At 43.4% G+C, this 6,963-nt stretch overlaps 1 protein-coding gene across 1 annotated transcript in view; it reads right to left on the reverse strand.

Annotated features, from left to right (window-relative positions):
* The window catches only part of LNX2 (ligand of numb-protein X 2), an 89,019-nt gene extending 82,587 nt beyond the window's left edge, over window positions 1–6,432 (reverse strand). Inside the window, exon 1 of the mRNA XM_006027797.3 lies at window positions 6,384–6,432. The gene's annotated coding sequence lies outside the window, so the exon portion shown is untranslated. The remainder of the gene's footprint in view (window positions 1–6,383) is intronic.
* Window positions 6,433–6,963: the final 531 nt, after the last annotated feature.

A 6,963-nucleotide genomic window follows, 5' to 3' on the forward strand; every position in this document is an offset into this window, starting at 1 on the left:
TGCTCTGGGTGAGCGCGCCACCAAAATCGGACTCGTAGATACGTCTTATAATTTTTATCGCTCGAAGACAGGAAGAGGTGGGCGATGGATCAGGTCGCCAAACTCCTCTGAATCTCACACAGGGTCTCTATTACCCTGCCGTGTACCCAGAGTCCCCACAAGATGGATGTGGAGTCCTCTTCGGCTTGGGCGGAAACCGCTCAAGCCTCTTATACGGCTAACAGGCCAATCGTTAGCCGCCACGTGGGAATAATTTAGAACTAGCCAATAACGGGGAACAAATTTTCATGTGGGTGGCGGGAACTCTTTTGCATCGTGCATTTCTCTTGCAACTTGAGCAATGCACCCTGCAAAAGAAGCTGCAAATAGGCGGGAAACTCGTCCCTGCACCGGAGTTTTCCTCTGCAGTAGAAAACTCCACCGTGCAATGAAGCTGTAATTTGGCGGGGATAATTCTGGTGCCGAAGCACACACAAAATCATACCTTTGGGTTATGACAGGTACATCACATCCATTGTTCTACCCCCATCTACAGAGCCTGTCATCTTGTTGTAGAAGGAAATCAGATTAGTCAAATATGATTTGCTCTTGACAAATATGTGTTGGCTGTTCCTGGTTACCTTGTTATCCTCTGTATACCTAGAAATAGATTCCTTGAGGACCTGCTCCATAATCTTACCAGGCATCAAAGTCAGGCTGACTGGTCTATATGACACTGGATCCTCTTTCTTCCCTTTTAAAGACTGGCACTATTATTTGCCCTTTTCTAGTTGTCTAGGACCTCACAACCTCTATGGCCACGTCTAATGAGTGCAGCTGTGCAGTGTGTGTCGCCGCAGATGTCACATACCGCACATTCAACTGTTCTCCACACTGCAAGGTAGCGGTGCGGGTTGGGGGGTTGATCTTGGGGAATCCCAGGGTCAAAAAAACCTGCACAAAAAAAAAAAAAAAAAAAAAGGAGCAGTGTGGCACACAAGGGGGCAGTGCGCACCACCCAAAACCAGAGCCTGGCCAGCCAGAGCCACCTCTCCAGTTGCCAGCCAAACTCTGAGCAGCAGGATTGATGCTGCTGCAGTTCCAGGAGGCCCCCAGGATGCCAGGTAAGGCTGCTGGGGCCAGGCCAGTGCTGGCCCCAGCCTCCCCTACCCCACATCAGAGGACGCGTGGCACAGGTGTCCCTGAGGAAACTAATGTCCACGCTCATGCAGACACAGCCTATGACTTCTCAGACAGACTAGCCAATGGCTCTGCAACCACCTGAGGTAACTCCTTGAGTCCTCTAAGATGAATCTCATCTAACCCTGATGATTTGAAAATATCCAGTTTTTCTAAGTAATATCTAACCTGTTCTTCCCCTACTCTGGGCCAATTATCTCCTCCTATCCTTGCTGCCTATTGCACTCACTGTCTGAAAGCTGACTTTATTTATGAAGACTGAAGTAGAAAGAGACATTTAATATCTGATATCTCTGCATCATCCCTTACTAGATTGCCTGCTCCTTTACTTGGTCTTCCCCTTACTTCAAACATCCTTGTAGAACGCTTTTATGTTGCCTTTTAATGCCCCCTACTAGCTGAATTTCAATTTGTGACTTCATTTTCCTGATTTTCTCTTTGCATGCCCATGCTACACTCTTATATTTATCTCTAGTAATATAGCCAATTGTCAAGTTGTGCAAGATTCCTTTTAAGTTTGAACTTTTTAATAAATTCACTGTGTAGCTAAACCAGTCTTTTGCTGTACTTTCTATCCTTTATGCACATTGGGATAGCCTGCTCTAGTGCCCTATAGTCTCCTTAAGGTACAACCAGCTCTCCTGGACTCCTTTTCCCTTAGGACTTGGCCTCCATGGATCTGCTCACCAGTTCCCCAAGTTTACTAAATTCTGCTTTTCTGAAGTCCAGTGTCTTCATTTTATTGCTGTCCTTCCTCCCTTTCTTTGGGTCTTGAATTCTATCATATCACGGTCAATGTCAAGTTACCTTCCACCTTCAGATTCTTTCCTATTTGTGAGCAGTAAGTCAAAAAGAGCTTCCTCCATATGTGGCTTCGCCACCATCAGTACCAAAAATGGAACTGCCATAGCAATTAAAGTTTTACATTAGCACAAGATCGTGTGATTTGAAGACTTTCATTTCTTTTTTGAAAAAAAAGCCTTGTTCTCTTCATCTGCCTGGCTTGGTGGTCTAACAGACGCCCACCGTGACACCACTATTGCTATTCCCCTAGTTTCCATTCTTTGCATCTGTAGGGGGGAAGAAAAAGGGGAAGGGGAAAGGAACAGAGCAGACGGTCCCCTCTGTAGTTCCAAAGGGAGCTTTATAGTGATACTGATTGCTACTCATCAATTTTATATTGAGTTTTTGTTGTTCTCACAAAGGGATGTTAAACAGAACACCAATAATGCGAGCATTCTGGCTCAAGCAAACACCATCAACACTAAAGCCACGTTTACACAGCCCCAATGTCATTGGATAGGACATGTCACGAGAATGCCTGACAACCAGCTCCCAGAACAAGTCCTATACTCCCAATTCACCAATGGTCACACCTGTAGAGGTAAACAGAAGAGATTCAAGGACACTTTGAAGGGCAAATCTGAAGAAATGTGATATTAACATTAATTCCTGGGAGACCCAAATACTGCATCGTCCCCAGTGATGCTGTGTTGTACATCACGAAACCAATCATTTCAACAAACTCAGTTCACTGTGGAGGCAAATAGACAAAGGAAAAGAGCTGCAACCCAGCATGGTTCTACTACTTCTCCCAGAACTATCTGCTACATCTGCAGTCAAACACACAGATCCTGGATCACCCCGCTCAGTGATCTATGGACTCTCCGCTGAATTCCCAATTTAATGAAAGACTGTTATCCCTGTATCAAGGAACTGCCAATAAAGTTAAACTGGACTTCTTTTTTTGCATAGATCAATACTTTAAATATTCAGCTTCTGAACAGAAAAAGCCTCTATGTAAAATTTGAAATTTTATTAAAATCAGTGATGAATTTGTGCTTTAGTTCACTGGTTGTTAAGTCTATAAAATGAAGAAATGTTCAAATTAAAGCAAGATAACAGGGGGCAGAGACTCACTGAAGAACACAATATGTGGTAACTGTTCAGGTGCCCAAAATTATTTTCAGTAAATGAAAGCTACTGGAGGTGCATCAATACATCGGTCTGATATCGGATTGGCACCAATATGAAGAACATTGATTGTATCAGAAATTGGCTTGATGTGGCTGATAATTTGGCCAATAAATGCCCGTGCATGTGTACAGCCACAGTGTAGCACACAGGCAGCGAGGAGCACAGCCTGGCAGCTTGGAGAGCTGCCTACAGCTGGTAAGTCTGTTGTGGTAGAAGGGGAGGGGGAAAGGAAGGGGTGTGGGGGGCACAGATCAATGCCCCCCGCGATGAGGGAGAGGGTGGGGCTAGGTGCTCCCAGCCGGGCCTGGGATGGAGCCAAGGCTTGTCTACAGGCTGTGGAGGCAGCTCCCATTGCTGCCTGCACCCCCGTATGCCCCTGGATCTGCCCAGGAGGGCAGCCGCTGCAGCTGCAGGCTGGGGCTGCGCTGGGTTATTTCTGGCGCATGAGGGGGGTGGGGGAAAGGTTGGACTGGGAATGCACCTGGGGCAGGCGGTGACGGTGCTGGGGGGGGGCCCACAGGAAAAATTTGGAGTGACTGCAGCCACCCCTGTAGTTCCCCTCCCAGTGCCACTGACACCCACACTGAGTGCAGCCCCGGCCCATCCCCACCCCCCCACGCATTGGGAAGAGCCTGGTGAGGCCTAGCCCCAGCCCACAGCTCTAGACCACCCCACCCCACCCCTGCCCCACACAGATCCAGGGCCACACACCCCCTGTGCCCTCCTGTGGTGCGCACAGCAGCGGGAGCCACTCTACGCCCCTCAAACAAGCTGCAGCTCTGTCCCGTGTCCCGCCCTATCTCAGCCGGGCAGCGCCTGCCCTAGCCCCAGGCCCATTCCCTCCCTCACCACAGGAGCTTTGCTCTGCCCTCCCACGCCCCTTCCCTCTCCCCGCTTCCACCACAACAGACTTGCCAGCTGCATGTATCTGTATTGGAAATCAGATCAGTATCAACCAATATGCCTCCTTAAAGATCAGCTATCAGGCCCCCAAAATCTCTATCAGTGCACCCCTAAAAGCTACCCTCATTTATTTTCAATGACCACATGTCAGTTGTTCTGAAGTAGGGATGGTAGTGTTGTTGTAGCTGTGATGGTCCAGGGAATATGAGCGCCAAGGGCCTTTCTAGTGATACCTTTTATTGGACTGACTATATAACTTTGAGAGACATTAGACAAACTTTTAGGCAAAAAAGATATCCAATAAAAGATCCTTGTTTCTAGTTGGCCTGTAGTGAGTTGACTGTTAAGCTGCTTTGATTTTCTGGCAATACCCTAAGTAAAATACCTAGCCAAAGACCAACAAAAATCTAAAATTTTTAAAACTAAGTTTTTATTTTAAATAATTGGTTTCCTTTGACCTCCTGAAGATGCAAGAAGCTAAAGATTTAAAAACATACTTAAAATAAATATTTTCCTTCACTTTTGCAGAGCAAGTACACAGACTGGGTTTAGTAAAAAACCTTAGACATGCTCAAGATACCCACTGTTTTGAAACCTGAGCCTTGATCCATTAACACAACCCCTAATAGTCTTATTAAAAGCAGCTATAGGTAAACTATTAAAAATCAATACGACATTAAATCAGAGTAGTAAATGTTATAATATATTTGAAAAGAAATAAAAATAGATTAAATAGTCTCATATTATTTATACTAGGCAACTGCTGTAGATGTCATAGGAATGGGATCAGGAATGTGAGGGAGGTTCTCCATTAAGCTTCTCCATTAAAATTAAACCTACATAACAGATATTGAGACTTCTCCACTTTTAAGCCACAAAATATTGGCTCTTGAAAGGCACTTCATAAAAAAGCAACTTTTTTTCCCCTCTTAGGCTACACAGAATGCTGTCATTGAAGTCACTGGACTCATCTGTTAGCAACTTTAGCTGGAACAAGTCTGGACTCTATTTTTGTAGATTTTAAAATACAGTTGATGTAAAGGATTTCTACACAGATGTATAATTAATCTAAAAATACAAATATTGATGAACTGATGCAATATGTTAATGGTAAGGGAAACAGTTAAAATTAATTTTAGGAGACCTCAATATCCACACCAAGTTCCCTTAAGTTTACTTTTCCAAAATAAGAAAAATCCACTGCAATGACGTGTTAAAACTATTTATATAAAAACTGTGTAGGAGTGAAGAAGGCAGACAAGGTTCCTTGGGTGAATTTGATATCTTTTATTAGACCAACCCAAATGGATTGAGTTTTTTGGTGAAAAGGGGAGTAGGATCTTCTTGTAGTTCTTTGTAGTAGGTGGTTTCAGAGAGCTGTCTGTTGGCTTCCTTTATGTAATCCTCACGGTTTAGGATGACTAGGAGTGAAGAACACATTTGTACTCTCCCCCTGCCCCTCCATCCTGCATTCACATTTAAGCTTTATACATTTCAGTATTATTACTCCAAAAGACTACATCTCTCCAAAAAAGTTTACAGAAATATTTTCCGTCTCAAAATTGATTTGCAGTGTAACAGGGATAGTATTGCTTCCCTATTACAGTGTCATGTAGCGGTACTAACTCAAAGTTCAAATCATTTCTTTACTTTATTACCACTGGTAATCTAAGAAATGCTGTCATCCACAGTAGAATCACATGAAGTCACACTCCTCTGGCACATTTTGTGCATAGCAATCAGCCCATAACACAATCCCGTGTTGTTTAAAATTCAGTTTATTCTTCAATTACTCCACTAGCTTGACTCTAATTTATTATATTTTCTGGTACATTTGATTTTGGATATTATGACATCTTGGTACATACCATTAGAGAGGAAACATAAAATGGCAAGGGTACCTAGAGACAGATGAGAATAAAATATCAACAGCCTGGAAAATTAAGAATATCACTGCCCGTTTCTGCTCCCTCAGGTTGTTTTTTTTTTCCTGCATTAGTGCTAAAAATTTTAACAATACTTTTTCAGTACAGGAATTACTTACAATCATACCCTCAAAAGCCAATAGGAGACTTCATCTGGTACAGAGAGGGGCAACTCAGCTACTTAGCAAGAAGTGCACTAGACTGAGCTTTTTGGCACAGAGTCAAGCAGAGTGGGGCCTCCCCACTGCCCCCCAACATCTGCCCCCTTGAGGCCTTTAAGTATTACCACAATACAAATACTAAGTAAAACTCCTCCACTAGCACAACAGAGCCGACATTGGCACCCATATGCTTCCAAATCCAATTTCAATATTAACATATTGACTTTTTTCACCTTACCTCATGTTGCTTCTAGCTATTTCATACCACCTCTCTCCCCCACAACTTTAGATTAACTGACAAACTGCTGTCAGAAGTCTCCATGTGATGTGTGTCTTGCAGTTATTAGCAGAACTCTGGTCTAAACTTCTTCCCAGTGGCTTGGAGACCAAGTACATTAACCTCCAGGGCCCAATGCCAAACCCATCTGCTTACTCAGGTTCTTGCCAGTAAAGTGGGCTATCACTGCACTCGCTTGTAATCAGAAGATATGTTTGCTTTGCTTATTGCTTTTTTATACTTTTATTGGAGTTTATGCATATGTGGGTCATGGTGGCATAAGGACCTTTTAAAAAGAAAAGAAAGAAGTATTAGAGGGGAAGATGGCAATAACTGCTATATTTATATTGTTTAACATCTTGCATTACAAAACATTCTTGAAATCTTTTTTATGAACACTTAAACACCTCCACTGTTTGCACTATCCCTTGAAATTCCTTGGGTTTTGTAGCAACAAACTGCTGAAGATTTCATTTATCTTGTTTGTGTAACTCAGAGGAGTGTTTAGGCAGCTTGTAAAGATAATAGCTGAGCATGATAT

The sequence above is a fragment of the Alligator sinensis genome, unplaced genomic scaffold, assembly GCF_000455745.1.
Source record: "Alligator sinensis unplaced genomic scaffold, ASM45574v1 scaffold84_1, whole genome shotgun sequence".
NCBI lineage: Eukaryota > Metazoa > Chordata > Crocodylia > Alligatoridae > Alligator > Alligator sinensis.